The sequence below is a fragment of the Cornus florida genome, unplaced genomic scaffold, assembly GCF_030987335.1.
Source record: "Cornus florida cultivar Cherokee Brave unplaced genomic scaffold, ASM3098733v1 CherokeeBrave_3.0.0_Hap2_Chr11, whole genome shotgun sequence".
NCBI classification, from domain to species: Eukaryota; Viridiplantae; Streptophyta; class Magnoliopsida; order Cornales; family Cornaceae; genus Cornus; species Cornus florida.
In genome coordinates this window covers 20,057,214-20,072,362 of record NW_026775581.1, presented here as the reverse complement: position 1 = coordinate 20,072,362, position 15,149 = coordinate 20,057,214, and the positions used below count along the sequence as shown (strand labels likewise).

Genomic DNA, 15,149 nt, shown 5'->3' with positions numbered 1-15,149 from the left:
TAGTTTGTGTAATCAGCAATTTGATGTTGTTGATAAATTTAGCTATTTTTTATTAACACTTATAGTTGATACTCCAGCAAATAATGAATGACAAAGTTAAAATTGGAGTCGAAGAAATAGACAACAAATAGAATCTGATATTAATAACCCCAAAGGACAAGGACCGAGAAAGTCAAAGTCAAAATCAAAGTTAAAGGCAATAGAGAATGCTGATTCAGGGGTCCATTCCTTCCATCACCACCCGACCCGGTTCTCTCTCTCTCTCTCTCTAGACTCTAGTTCACGGTCCGACTGCAATATTGTTTCTGTTCCCAGTTTCCCAATCACCTCTAACTCTAACTCTGACCAGACCACAACACAACACAACACCACCCTCTCTTTGTTTTGGCCTATAAATGGACCTTGCATTCCAACTGTGCTCTCTCATCCTCTTCCTTCACACTTTCCCAACACCACCAGAGATACCCACGTACATTTGCAATTGCAATTTCATAGGGGAAGAAGAGAGAAAACGATGATGATTCTGGGGTTGACTTTCTTTGTCTCTCTGTTAGGCTTTGTTCTTCTCCATATTTTGCGAGACAGGAGCAAGAGAAACCGCCAAAAGAAAGCTACTAGTAGTACTGCGTTTGAGATCCGGGACAACAGCAGAGAATTCTGCCCGGACAAATCTGACGTCATCATTATCGGAGCTGGGGTTGCCGGTGCCGCACTCGCTCACACCCTCGGAAAGGTGAGATTAATATCTACCTTTTCCAACTGTTTGTTTGCTCGGAAAATAGTTGGATGGAGTAAATTTTCTTAATTAGTATACAAGTTGTATATATAGAACAATTTTTGGAGATGACATAGACTGGTTTATATAGTAGTTCTCTATATATGTAAAAGCCCTTCAATTCAATTTACTATTACATTCTTGTAAAAAAAATTTTTGCCACTTGTTGCACTCAGAACGGACGACAAGTTCATGTGATTGAGAGAGATTTGACAGAGCCTGACAGAATTGTTGGTGAACTGCTACAACCAGGTGGATACATGAAGCTCATTGAATTGGGCCTTGAAGGTATTCATGCAATTTAGAGTTTATTACAGCCTAGCTAGCTCCTATTAAACTTAATTGGCAATTGGTCCTGCCTTGCCCGCTCTTCTTTATCTAGTGACATTATTGATTTGGCTGTGAAATATATCTAAAACACAATCATCCACTTCAACTACAGATTGTGTGGAGGAAATTGATGCCCAGCCAGTATTTGGATATGCTCTTTTTAAAGATGGCAGAAGTACTAAACTGTCATATCCCCTCGACAAATTTCATTCTGATGTGGCTGGGAGAAGCTTCCACAACGGGCGCTTCATACAGAGAATGAGGGAAAAAGCTGCTACACTTCCCAAGTAAGTGTAATTTTTTTCTTTTCCTTTGGACATTTCTTTTCTCAGTGAGTTTCCCCTAATTATAATTTTATGATGTTACTTGTTTTTGGTTCCATTTTCCCTTTTTGACATGGAATTTTCTATTTAGCGTACGTCTTGAGCAAGGAACAGTGACATCCTGCTTGAAGAAAACGGAGCTGTTAAGGGGATACGGTACAAAACTAGGACTGGTTAGGAGGTTAGAGCGTATGCTCCCCTTACGATTGTTTGCGATGGCTGCTTTTCAAATTTGCGTCGCTCTCTTAGCAACCCTAAGGTACGTACTGTTGGGAAACGTGCTAGTTTTAAAAACTTTTCGAGGGATTTAAATTCATATATCTTGATTCATTACATAGAGACAAGTTTCATGCAAAAATAAAACATGATGTATCATTCAATTAAAAGATTGAATACTTACATTAAGGTTTGAGTAAACCTTAGATCTCTCCTCTAAAGTGAATGTTATCACTTATTGTAGATCCCTTAGCAAGATGCATTCTCCTTGGATCTCCATCTTCTTGGTAATTGTTTTGCCTTTAGGAATCACTCATATGCCTCCATGAATGACATTGGAAAACTAGGCTTGTGGGAGCCTACATTAGATGAGAACATAAACCCTAATTTTCTAGAGAGAGAAAATTTATTCCTTTTTTCTTCTCATCAAAATCACCCCCAAAATGTACATAGACCATGTATATTTATAGGCAACATAAAGGTAAAGAAAAGGAAACAACTAATCCTTCTCAATCTCTAATTCACATGTCACAAATCTAATATGATTCCAATATCAAGTTGGGCTATGAGTGAGAATCCATTGGGCCTATTATTTTATTGGGTACAATGAATTAATGATTGGCCCGGTCCATGGACCCAATTAAATTAATTCATAAATTAATTTCTACTCCACTAAAAGAAATTAATTGAACTCCAATTAAATAATAAATAACCTCTAAGTCAATGTTGCACTTTGACCCCTCTATGCATAATTAGTTATCGGATAAATAATGCCATCAATCCGACTACTTAATTAATATATTTATTTTGGTACCTTTGATTATTTCTGGCTCGATCACAATAAAACATTTGTTCGACAAAAATAATAATTTAATAAATAAATATATAGTAAATCATTTTGTCTAAAATCATACAAAGGCCTTCGAATTTACTTTGTGATCAACCATAATCAATACAAAATAAATACAAGTAGCAATGATGCAAATATTGAAAATATAACCCTCTAACTATTAATTACATAACTACCCAAAGTGTAGGTCTAAGGATCCCGAAGAATCCGCCGAACAAATCAAAGTAATTATTAATTAATAAAAGAGTCTATACTTTTCTCATGCTTAAGAGTCAAATGCCATGACGGTGATAGGGAGTAATTGCATACGACGGCTCTCGCAATATATCTCAACCTAATGCGGATCCAGTTCAAGTCTTAATTAATTATGAGTCCATCCATAATTACCGACTATGAACAATTTATAATTACTATTTATATATCATGCATTGATTGCCATCACATACATATATATAAATATTTCTTGTAATTACATGGACACTGTCAATTTCATAGTGAATCGAAATATAATACATTGAATTCACCAATTGTATAAAACATAAATATTTCAGAAACGTCAGGAACATATGTCAATTAATCTAAACAGGAATTTGCTATGCCAGGGCATATAAATCCCAACAGCTCCCACTTGCCCTCATAGCCAATTCAAATTGCACCTGACTCCAATGTTATCCAGATGATGATCAAAATTATTGATCAATGACACCTTTGATAATGGATCAACAAAGTTGTGTTCCAATGCAATGTTCTAGCTACAAGTACATTTTCTTGCCGGATAATATCATGTAGAACATGATACTTCCTATCAGTGTATTTTGTTCATCTATGGAACCTTGGGTCATTGGTTTGGACTACTTCTGCACTATTGTCGCAATATAGCTCGATAGGCAGGCTAGTATGCTCCACAACCTCTAAATCAGTGAGATCAAACCAATAGGCTTATATTGCCACCTTTAAGGCTGCAATATATTCCACCTGCAGGTTTGAGTCAACAGTTGAAATCTGCTTGACAATCTACCAACTGATTTCCCTTCCATTAAGTGAACATACACTAAGTCATGAACCTCATAGTATCTACTTCTGATTGAAAATCAGAATTAGCATACCTGACTAGGACCATATCATCACATCCATAAATGAGTATGATATCATTGATTCTCCTTAGGTACTTAATGATATTTTTCACAATAGACCAGTTGTCAAGTCCAGTATTGGACTGATCTCTACTGACTATCCCTACTATGTAGCGAATGTCCTGTTTGGTATAGACCATGGCATATATGAGACTCTCATATGCCGAAACATATTGTTCCAGTCTCATTTGCTCAATCTCCTTTGATAGTTTTGAAAAACTACTTACTAGAGAGAGCCATCCATATCAATAAAGTAAGAACTCATTCTTTGAGTTATGCATACCAAACCTGGTCAAAACTTTATCAATGTAGGATTATTAAGATAAGCCTATTTTCCTTTTACCCTGATCTTGCAAAAGCTTGATCCTAGGAATCTAGCTTACATCCTGAAAATCCTTCATTTAAAAGTAATTGAACAACTACCTCTTTATTGATGACAAAACTTCCACATCATTCTAAATGAGTAGGATGTCATCAATATATATAGAATTAGAAAAATAATGACATTCCCTTGTACACTTATGATTTATTCACTAAGAAATCTTCTGGTATCTTTTTGTAGATTAACTTGCCTTCCATAGGAATCACCTTACTAGAAAGTTCTACAAGATCCCAGAATTTATTAGAATACATAGATTCCAACTCTGATTTCATAGTAACTCACCAAAACGATCTGTATCCACTTCGGTTCACGCTTCCGTGTAGCTTTCTGGGTCCAACTCATGTTTAACAGGGATGTCCATAATGGTCTCACCTAAAAACATGATTCTGTCGAATTGGATGATAATCCTCCCACTACATCAATGTACCGATGCAAGAATCTGTGTAGTAGATGATGCTAACGCATCAATAAGGAATTCATATATTATTCTCAATCTCTATAATAAGTGTGTTCACATGTGGTACATCTGGTACTCATACCAAATTCTCTAACATTATGCTACTAGGTATGTGATTCATAATATGATTCTCCTATAGATAAACAGTGAGTGAAAACAATCAACTTTTATCTTTGAGATCATAAAATAATCCATCCTAGTGACATTTAGAGTAGCTATCAAATCTAGCATGCCTATGATCTGCTTCCAACTTACTTGTCCATATCAAGCGCACATGTGCAAGACTACCCCATATGTGCATATGATTCAAACTAATATTTAGTAAAAAACACAGCTCAACGGTATCCTTGAGACAGACTAAAATGGAATGCAGTTCATAATGCGCATCGATGTCATTAACGCTAAACTCTTAAATGAAAGAGATAATGTAGCATATCTGATCATAGATCTAACCATGTTAAGTGGAATTCTGTTATTCCTATTTGACACCTAAATGCATTTAGCGTCAATTGCGGAAAACTGGTACATAATACCCTCATTGACCATATAGTCTTTGCACTATCCCAAGAAATACTCAAATACTTGATCAGATCGAAGTGTCTTGATAAGTTTACCTAATCTGTGCTCCACATTAGTCTTGACCCTCTCGGAATATACCAAAAGTATAAGACTTGTGTCGCAACAGGTAAATTTATCCAAAACGTGAGTAATCTTGATTGGATGTTCATAAGACTACACGTGTACGTATGTACCGACTCCAATTGTTCTTTATGTCTATTTCATTTGGCTGATTAAGCCCTTAGAGTTATCTATCCTTCAAAACAAGATTCACAAATTTGGTTTAGGCTCCTCTGCCTCACTAGGTAATAAACCTTCTTTAACCAATCTTTAAATCTCATTTTGATTGATTACAACCCAAAAATAGACACCAAAAAAATACAATGAGTCAGGAATAACAAATTTTCTCTTAACATTCAATCTAGAAGATGCAACATTAGTTTCTACATCCTGCAAATCTTAAGAGCTTGTGATTATAGTATATTAACCATCTTTCAATGCACCAGAAGCAATCGCATATCTATTCAATTTTATAAAACCAGTTTTACCAAATAACGATCTAGTTTTTATAAGCCACAGGTGAAACAAAAATTAGATAGCGTCTAACCTCTGTGCATAAAGATAATTCTCTAATACTAATATCCTCATACTCTCTAATTTCAGATGTAATACTCCCACTGACTTAGTTACAACATTGACATCAGGTCAAGTACAAATATATTCCATATCATCGAGACTTCTGGATTCCTGAAATCCGTGCAATGAATTGCAAACATGTTTAGTGGCTCTAGAATCTATTCATCAGAAATTAATAGATACAACCACAGAACCTGGCTCAATGATTAAATATATATTTTCCTATGCCACGTCATTGCTTAGACAGTTTGTTCTTTAGTGTCTTAGTTAGCGACAAAAGAAACAGTTTTCTTTGCCCTCAACATACACTGCCTTATTCCCTTTAACCTTTTGGATACCTATGTTTTGTGCTAGCCTAGTCCTATTATCATCCTTCTTCTGTGCTTTGCCCTTCCACTTGGGCCTAGAAGAAGATGGTATAGACTAGGTTAGATTGATAGGAACGTCCATACTCTTGATTATCCCTTCATCTGTTACCAATTCTATAAGAATATCAGCGAGTGTGAACTCAAACTGATTCCTTATTTAGTTCACTCTAACAGAGTCAAACGAGTTTGGTAATAAGGCAATAATCATGTTAACTTGAAACTTACCACCCAAGTCAGCCTTATTGATCTCCAGCTAATTTTTAAATAATAAACAATCATTTTTCAAAATTCGATTTCATACTGGAGTTCCTTAGGCTATCTTGATGCTATTCAAGTCTGACATAGTACTTTGGCATACTCTCTATCTAATCTCACCAAAACATCTTATTAAAATTTTAACATGATGCTTGAAGAAAATAAAATAATGTAAATGTTAGCTTTGGAGCGTATTCAAGGTAAACTCTAGAATATTGCACCAAGTCATCTCATTTGCCTTATTTCACTTATTCAAAGCATTAATGTTCTCTTGGGTATCTTAAAGTAAAAGGATTAGGTTTAGGAGTAGTAAATACATTTGTACCCTTACGTTTTGAATAAAATATCTAACTTCCTTTCCCAGTCAATATTAATGAAGTCCAGTTACATTGAATATGTAAGCAAACAGATAAACTGGATTAGACATAATTAATCTGAATATAAATGCATTCATACAATATGCAAGGTGAATTATTAATACTGTCATGCATATTTAAAATTAAAATGAGTTTGTTAACCACATAATATAATAAATCTCAATTGAACAAGAGATCATTATCATTATTGGTGAACAATCCCTTTTAATTAATGCGGGTCCCTCAACTCTGTAGCAAAATAAATTAACCAATTAATATGTCAATAACTTATCCTGTTGGAGGAGTTCATTATTACTATTATTGAGATTCATTTGCTATTAGGCGAGCACTTCCATTAAAATAATAATATGTGGGTCCCTTAACCACTGCATGAAAAATCGGATAACCAATACATCAATAACTTATTCGGTTGGCGAAGTTCATTATTGTTATTGGCGGGCAAATCCCATCATTTCCATATCTCTTAAGACAATGCCTTGTCTATCTATATGAAATGATTTCCGATTATGTTTAGCCTTTCTAAAATCACCTAGTATAGACCACTCCGTTGGGGAGCTAACACTATTGATTTTAGATTGAGTGTATAACGTTATTAATGCTCTAATAAAAATAAAACATTAAATATCTTGTCATTATAATCTAGACTTTTTAAATCATGCGTAGGGCCTTATTTTTAAAGATCTAATTACAATGAACATTTAATATTATTATTTTTATGAGATAACCATTCTTCTAATATTAAGACTCTTCAAATCATGCGTGGGGCCTTATTTTTGAAGACCTAATTACAATGATGTTAATAACGAAGGCCATGGGGCAATGTATAAAAATCCCCGCTCCCACTCAATTTTTAATCATCCATAATTAGGGTTTTGAATTTACATGATATAATGCATGCAAAACGTCTTGATCTTAATCCCATTAAATTTAGAAAATATTTGGACTTTAAATGATTCACTAATATTTAATTTGAAGCACACTTTAAAAATAATTTTTCGTTTCCCAATAAGTGCCCTCAAATTAATTAGTAATCTAATCCAATTAATTTTCATAATTTAATTAATGTAAATCAAGCCATTTAAATAAATATCATGGATCCAATGCATGAATAATAATTAATAATCAATTATCTATTCCATGCATCACATACATCAATAAATAATTAAACCACAGACAGAAACAATTTAAATGGCCAATGGATTTAGCTTTTAACATTTAATTGCTCTAAGTATTGCCCGAGGGTCCTCCATCCACTTGCAAACACCCGTAGGAGACAAGAACGCGCCTGAAGAAGCATAACAGTGCCTGGAACAAGCCCAAAGGACCCCACACGCGCTCCCACGCGCCTAGGGGAGTTGCCAGGTCAAGACACGCGCCCCCACGCGCTTGCACGCGCCTGGGGCGCGTGGGAGCACCTCCACGCGCCTGCACGCGCGCGTGGAAGAGGTTGACTTGTGCTGGCGCGTGCTTCTCACGCGCCAGCAAACTGATGACCCTGGCGCATGTTCCTCACGCGCCAGGTGTATTATGTTGGTGCTGCACTTGATTGCAGCCCTTGATCAACGGTTGTGGATCCGGTTGCATGGTCCTGCGCTGCACCGGATCCTATCTATTCCTCCGGTCCTGCCTCTTGCCGCCGGCGAGCCTCCGGTCACCGGAAAACCGCCGTTAATTCCAGAAAAATTAATAAAAATTTCCAGAAATTAAATTTAGGCCCTAAAAATTTCAGAAAAATTCTAGAAAATTTCTAAAAAATCCCAGAAAATTCCTGAAGCCTAATTTAACCCTCTTGGACCTTCTTGAAGCTTCATAGCATCCTTTGATGAAGATTACATGGCTTTAAATAAATTTACAATTTGAAATACAATGGAAAAATTAAATTACATCATTGAACTTTCAAACGGCTAAATCAAAGCCTTAATTACAGTCATCCAAATATAAAATTACATTCAATTAACCTATAAGCTTCATCCATGGCCCAAACACACATCATCATCCATTCACAATTATACATACATCATCATGTATCAATATATTAAATCATACATCAATATATATATATAATTTGGATCCATGATGATGATTTTGATAAAAACATGATCTCTAGTAATGAATCAAACCATGCTCTGATACCACTGTTGGGAAACATGCTAGTTTTAAAAACTTTTCGAGGGATTTAAATTCATAGATCTTGATTCATTATATAGAGACAAGTTTCATGCAAAAATAAAACATGATGTATCATTCAATTAAAAGATTGAATACTTACATCAAGGTTTGAGTAAACCTTAGATCTCTCCTCTAAAGTGAATGTTCTCACTTATTGTAGATCCCTTAGCAAGATGCATTCTCCTTGGATCTCCATCTTCTTGGTAATTGTTTTGCCTTTAGGAATCACTCATATGCCTCCATGAATGACCTTGGAAAACTAGGCTTGTGGGAGCCTCCATTAGATGAGAACATAAAACCTAATTTTCTAGAGAGAGAAAATTTATTCCTTTTTTCTTCTCATCAAAATCACCCCCAAAATATACATAGACCATGTATATTTATAGGCAACATAAAGGTAAAGAAAAGGAAACAACTAATCCTTCTCAATCTCTAATTCACATGTCACAAATCTAATATGATTCCAATATCAAGTTGGGCTATGAGTGAGAATCCATTGGGCCTATTATTTTATTGGCTACAATGAATTAATGATTGTCCCGGTCCATGGACCCAATTAAATTAGTTCATAAATTAATTTCTACTCCACTAAAAGAAATTAATTGAACTCCAATTAAATAATAAATAACCTCTAAGTCAATGTTGCACTTTGACCCCTCTATGCATAATTAGTTATCGGATAAATAATGCCATCAATCCGACTACTTAATTAATATATTTATTTTGGTACCTTTGATTATTTCTGGCTCGATCACAATAAAACATTTGTTCGACAAAAATAATAATTTAATAAATAAATATATAATAAATCATTTTGTCTAAAATCATACGAAGGCCTTCGAATTTACTTTGTGATCAACCATAATCAATACAAAATAAATACAAGTAGCAATGATGCAAATATTGAAAATATAACCCTCTAACTATTAATTACATAACTACCCGAAGTGTCGGTCTAAGGATCCCAAAGAATCCGCCGAACAAATCAAAGTAATTATTAATTAATAAAAGAGTCTATACTTTTCTCATGCTTAAGAGTCAAATGCCATGACAGTGATAGGGAGTAATTGCATACGACGGCTCTCGCAATATATCTCAACCTAACGCGGATCCAGTTCAAGTCTTAATTAATTATGAGTCCATCCATAATTACCGACTATGAACAATTTATAATTACTATTTATATATCATGCATTGATTGCCATCACATACATATATATAAATATTTCTTGTAATTACATGGACACTATCAATTTCATAGTGAATCGAAATATAATACATTGAATTCACCAATTGTATAAAACATAAATATTTCAGAAACGTCAGGAACATATGTCAATTAATCCAAACAGGAATTTGCTATGCCAGGGCATATAAATCCCAACACGTACAACTCTGAATTCTTTGTCTGTTGTTCAAACTTTCTTCCTTTTTCACTAAAATATTTCTGGCCATTATTTATATTCTCTTAATTTTATTCACATATTTTTTGCTCCAGACCCATGAAATAAACTTCCTTATTTTTTGAGTTCCACAGGTGGATGTGCCATCTTGCTTTGTTGCTTTGAGAACTGCCAACTTCTATTTCCAAAACATGGGCACGTTATTTTAGCAGATCCGTCACCCATCTTATTTTATCAAATCAGTACTACGGAGATTCGCTGTTTGGTTGATGTACCTGGTCAAAAGCTACCTTCTATTGGCAATGGTGAAATGGCCACCTATTTGAAAACCACAGTGGCTCCCCAGGTACCTATATATAGTTTCTTACTACACAGTTTTTAGGTTTTTGAAATATCATATATGCCCTATTATTGTGGTTATTATTTACTTAAAATTTCATTTCCCCATCTCATTTTATCTTTTACCTTGTATTAATTGAGTATGGCACTTGTATCAGATACCACCTGAGGTGCACGATGCTTTTATAGCTGCAATTGATAAAGGAAATATTAAAACAATACCGAATAGAAGTATGCCGGCTGCTCCCTTTCCTATCCCTGGAGCCCTTTTAATGGGTGATACTTTCAACATGCGTCATCCTTTAACTGGTGGAGGAATGACTGTCGCACTTTCTGATATTGTTGTATTGCGAAATCTTCTTAAGCCGCTACATGACCTGAGTGATGCAGATTCTCTGTGCACATATCTTGAATCATTTTACACCTTGCGCAAGGTAAGCTAAGTTCATATTCTGGTGCTGTTAATCTAACATGAAAACACTAAAAGTTCCAAAGCAAAACTAATTAAGTGAAGGAGAATGCAATAGTCATAATATATAGACATTGTAAAACTTCTAGATTCGATTTTTTCAAGTGGTTTTGGGTGGAGGGTTGATATTAATGCTCCAACAGATTCTGATCTCCATTTCTTGTTCCCATATATATTAAGAACTGGAGTAACTGAGGCTTTTCCAAGAGTGCCAATTTTATTTCTCATTTATTTCTTTAACTGCCCAAAAAAATTATTGAAATGAAAAAACATTGTGTATCAGAGACTTTTTTTTTCACTCTTTATCAACATGGTAAATAATTTTTTTTTGACCTGACAAGGAGAGTTAGTAGTTAGTAGGGTTAGGGAAAGGGGATTCGAACTTAGGATTATAAGGTGGGGGGCACTTAAGGCCGGACCCTTTATCACTCGAACAACCCTGCCACACCTAACATGGTATCTAATTATTATGTTTTGCTTTTTGGCAGCCAGTTGCATCCACAATAAATACTTTGGCAGGAGCCCTATACAAAGTGTTCTGTGCATCCTCTGATCAAGCAAGTAAGGAAATGCGCCAAGCATGTTTTGACTATCTGAGCCTTGGAGGTGTTTGTTCGACTGGACCTGTGGCTCTGCTCTCTGGTCTAAACCCTCGCCCGCTAAGCTTAGTTCTCCATTTCTTTTTTGTGGCTTTATATGGTGTTGGTCGTCTGTTGCTACCTTTTCCTTCACCTAAACGTCTGTTGTTAATAAAATGAATAATACGTCAATATGAACCACATGGATATAACAATGAACCTTAGCAGGCTCGGACCCATAATTGGCCACTGGATATATATATATATATATATATATATATATATATTTTGCATTTTATACTTCAATTTTTTTAGAATTTATGAGGATGCTCCCACTAAAATTATAAAGAAGGACCCACTATATAAGTTTACTCCTACAAATTGAAAGGCCGTCCCACGTCACATAATTTTCTGGTCCGTCATTGTCCCTTAGAATTTAAACAATACAAATAACTCAGCAATAGAATATAATTTCAATAATAGAAATGAAGGAAAAGAATAATGTGAGTTGTACGCAGCAGAATATTTAGAAAGTTTTGATTATTTTAAAACAGATCTTTTGTTTTTTTAACTTTCTTTATTTTAGCAATTAATAAATTAATATCGTGCAATATAAAATAAAGCAAAGTAAAGTTAGAGATGACACCAGGATTTTTAGCAAGGAAACTGCAGTTGATAAAATATGTCAACTGTTTGCATGGGAAAAACTTCGTGGATTGTGCAGTTCAAAGTAAACTGATCCACTATGCTTGAAGCAAAGTACACTGAACTTTATCTCTGGCTCACACCCTATCGTTCTACCAAACACTAATTGCTGACAATCCTCTGGCTTTAAGACTCCCTGTCTAACAACAACTTGACCTCAGACTTATGTTTGATATTTGTAGAAGAGTAGTAGTTAGATTAGACAACACTCCTTGAATGCTCCAACCCTTTCAAAGTGTGATCGCTTTTACTTCTGTTCTTCAATCGTTTGAATTTGATCGATATAGAAGTAGATCTGCTTTTGTCTGATCGATGTAGATGCAACTGTATGATCACGACCAGGATTTGAACACCACAACTCTAAACCCACTATGTGTTTATGTGTATGTGTTCTAGATAGATGACAGAGAAATCTCTTGGATTTTTTGCAAAAAAAATCTTCCTAAGACTTTTTAAAATAATGAAGTTGCAGAACAAAAGCCGTGAATAAACCTATGTGTATGACATGGTTTTATATAGAGGTTTGCAAAGTCCAATTCTTTCTGAAAATAAAGGAAATAGAACACTGTCAGGACTCTTGGAACTGGTTCCCAAATCTTGGTACCGGTTCCCAAAGGACATAATGGAGTTGTCTCGAATCTTAGCTTCTGGAATCGGTTCCCAAATCCAGATAAAGGTTCCTACTTGACATAATCCAATTTGAACTTAGATTTTATGTTTTTGGAAACTCTGGAAATATACCTTATAGGTATTTGTGTCCTAAGTGGGAAACGATGTCCTAATGTTTTGGTCTTTCCATTTCGATGATAAATAGTACTTTCCTCTTCTGAACAACCTTCGACTTCACAGAATATTCAACCAATTTTAATTATCAGGAAATAATCACAACACGAATTTTAACTTGCAAATTTTAAAGAAACATTTAGAAATTAATCTAGCATGTTCAAGTGTGTGTGTGCAATCTATCTTATCAATTTTGAATCAATTATCAATAAATCATTGTCCAAACCATATTAATCGAAAAGCATCAAGATAAAATTGTCTTTGAGTAATTTTTCTAAGTAAGGTGGCTTTCACTCTAAAGAGCAGACAACAATTTCCCAATTCAACTTGTCTCCACCTTTCTTTTTACTCATTTAGCTCCACTTCAAAGTCTAATGGAAGCTTTCCAACACATCTTAATAGGTAGCCTTTTCAAAAACAAAGAATTCAGCATTTTTCAAATTTTTCTTTTCTTTTTATGCAGAATATATCAATTTTTTTTTTTTTTGTGAAACTCTTATGTTTTTTTTAAACAATAACCTTGATAGCTTTTTTGATCAATATACCCTAGTCAACAATTCAAAGATTTTCAATCAAAATTTTCAAATTTGGGCTACTGCACAAAAGGTTATGAATTTAAGAGATTCAAATCTAAAAATCCCTTAATCAATGCAAATCAACTTTCATTATGTAGATTACAAACCAAGAATCTATTTTTAATAAAAAATCATGTGTCATAATTTGCATTCAAAGATAGATCATAAATTCAATGGAATAATTTTCTCAAAATATATAATGAAGACTATGATCAGAAACTCAAAACTAAACCAAACCCTAGCAAGTGATCCAATGGCAACAAAATTTTCTTTTAAACACAAGCCATGATCACTGAATTTCATAGGACTCAGTTTGAAGGTGAAGTCCTTTTGGAAATATGACAACCCGGATTTTTAGAGCTTGATTTGTTTATTTTTAAGGATTACAGAAATTGATTACAATGGAAGAGTAACCATTTCTATTTCATTTTTTGTGTGTCAGTGAGTTTGGTGAGTTTTATTTGGTTAATGTTTTATTCATGCTATTGATGCATTTTAGTGATAATTGATATGTTAATAAGGCAAGTCATTAATGATAGGTACGAATCCTAGTTGGGTGATGGTTGTAATTGATCTGATGGAAGAGATGAGACGTCAGCCGAATTGGGAAGAGAAGATAGAGATGAGAATGGGCTAGTGGCGAAATTAAAGAGAAAAGAAGAAAGTGAAAAGAAAGAAAAGATTGGAAAGGTGTTTTGGTGGGGCCCACTAAGATATTATGTTGCCAAAGTTCATTGGATTTGGATTGTTCACGTGGCTGATTAAGTGTTGTTTGTTAAATAATGATGGAAAAAAAAAAAAAAAAAATACAAGAATGAAATGACAAGGAGGAGCAGGTTGACTGAATGAAGAAAAGTAAGAAATAATGGGTGGTGGAGCCCACATTAGATATTTGATATTTGGTAGTTAGCTGTGTGTGATGATGTGTCGGTGCAAATTTCCTTTATAAATTTGTATCAGCTTTGTGACCTTGGAATGATGTAGAGATAGAAAAATTAGAGGAGGGATAGAGTGAGACGAGAGTTGCAGAGAGAAGTCGAGAGTTGCAGAGGAGTTCAGAGCTTGAGGACTTGGTGATCCAGTGTGGAAATTCTTTTTCAGTGTAGGGTTCTCTATACCTTGAATGGCATGGGGTGGTTTTGCTTCAATGGTTTTTCTTAAATGCTTTAATTAAATGCATATGTATTTTGTTTATATACCCACATGAATATGTATATTTTGTGAAGATGTTTTATTAAACCTCTATGAAATTCTTGTTATTGTTTTTCCTACTGGGACTTTCTGTCTCACCACCCTCCAGTTTCAGGTACCAAAGATGAACATGGATTGCTAGTTTCGGGCTTGGGTGGAAGAGTCGGTGTTGTAGGATTTTATTTATTTATTTGGAGAATTTTTGTGTATATTTGAGGAAATTGATTTTGCATAAAAGAGGGCATTTTTTTTATGATCTTGGGTGTATTTTGATGCA

At 34.6% G+C, this 15,149-nt stretch overlaps 1 pseudogene; it reads left to right on the top strand.

Annotated features, from left to right (window-relative positions):
- Nucleotides 1–514: 514 nt before the first annotated feature.
- Nucleotides 515–11,798, top strand: LOC132280864 (squalene monooxygenase SE1-like; annotated as a pseudogene).
- Nucleotides 11,799–15,149: the final 3,351 nt, after the last annotated feature.